This window comes from Aplysia californica, unplaced genomic scaffold, assembly GCF_000002075.1.
Source record: "Aplysia californica isolate F4 #8 unplaced genomic scaffold, AplCal3.0 scaffold00038, whole genome shotgun sequence".
Classification (NCBI taxonomy): domain Eukaryota; kingdom Metazoa; phylum Mollusca; class Gastropoda; order Aplysiida; family Aplysiidae; genus Aplysia; species Aplysia californica.
The window spans coordinates 786,006-787,188 of record NW_004797308.1 but is presented as its reverse complement, the minus strand read 5'-3'; the positions used below and the strand labels follow the sequence as shown (position 1 = coordinate 787,188).

Genomic DNA, 1,183 nt, shown 5'->3' with positions numbered 1-1,183 from the left:
AAAAAAAAAACAATGAAAAAAAAACAACTTTCACAGTCAAGAAACAAGCTTACCTCATTCATGCACTTGTAGCCATGAAATCCCTCATTGCATAAACATTCTGTGAGGCTGAAGCCCAACTGGACACAATGAGAATTCTCAGGGCAGGAGACTGGTGGTGTGAATAAAGGGGCCATTGTACAATACAAGGAAATGAAAAAGTTACAGTTTAGGTTGCAGTTTCTTTGTGATAATATGAGAGAGATAGAGAGAGAGAGAGAGAGAGAGAGAGAGAGAGAGAGATGAAGAGAGAGTGAGATTGAATGATAAAGAGAGAGACGGGGTGGTGGGGAGGAGAGAGAGAGAGTGACTGACTGACACAGGCACAGAGAGAATAAAGGGGAAAAAGAGAGAGAGAGGGTGGGGGAGAGAATGAGAATGGGATGTCCGTGTTCAGGGACCTACGTTCACTTAATGGCTTAATTTATACTACGATAGTGATGTTTTCCCGAGACATTTTAAGCCACTATGAGACGGGGCGACCTCCTCTGACGTAGTCAGTACTGTTGAGCAGGCAGTGTTAGTCCTGGCAAGCTCTTCCCCAGCCTTGTTCAGTGTCTTTTGTACATGTTTCTTTTTTATATAACTTCAAATCTAAATTTTTAGTTAACCCCAACCACAAACGCCCTTCCGTTTGTCCGTCTCTTCCGTTTCTCGGAGAGACAATTATGTAGACTTCGATGTTTTTCTCTTTTGGTGTGTTAAGCAACGCATAGCACAAAAGAATGTAGAAGCAACATTTGTGGGAATCCAGACTTCAGCGAACATTAAGCTGTTTTGAAAGTTTATGGGTGTTGTGCAGTACTGCTGGAAAACTTCACCACATCCCACATTCATACTCGAGTCAGTATAAATGGTGAGACCACCTTTGAAAACGGTATGAGGCTGCTTGTGAGGCAAGAGGTGATTCTACGGCGTATGTAGATCAAACGTCCTTGTAGGGAAAAAATCAACTGCTTTGTGAGATGAAGATCGTAGTCAGTTGTCCGCAGAGCTCTGGTAGGGGTACGCAGAAGAAGAATAAGACACACTTGTGTCCATCTTCTCACGAAATCACACATTATGTTTTAGGAGGTCATCAAGCAGGGTCGGAAGCCCGCCTCCTAGTTGGTCTAACTTGTGTCGAGTGTGTGTGTGTGGGGGG

General features: G+C 43.7%; 1 protein-coding gene across 1 annotated transcript in view; it reads left to right on the top strand.

Annotated features, from left to right (window-relative positions):
* LOC101861643 overlaps positions 1–1,183 on the top strand; it is a gene marked incomplete at its 5' end in the record, with an annotated part of 110,489 nt that overhangs the window by 101,592 nt on the left and 7,714 nt on the right.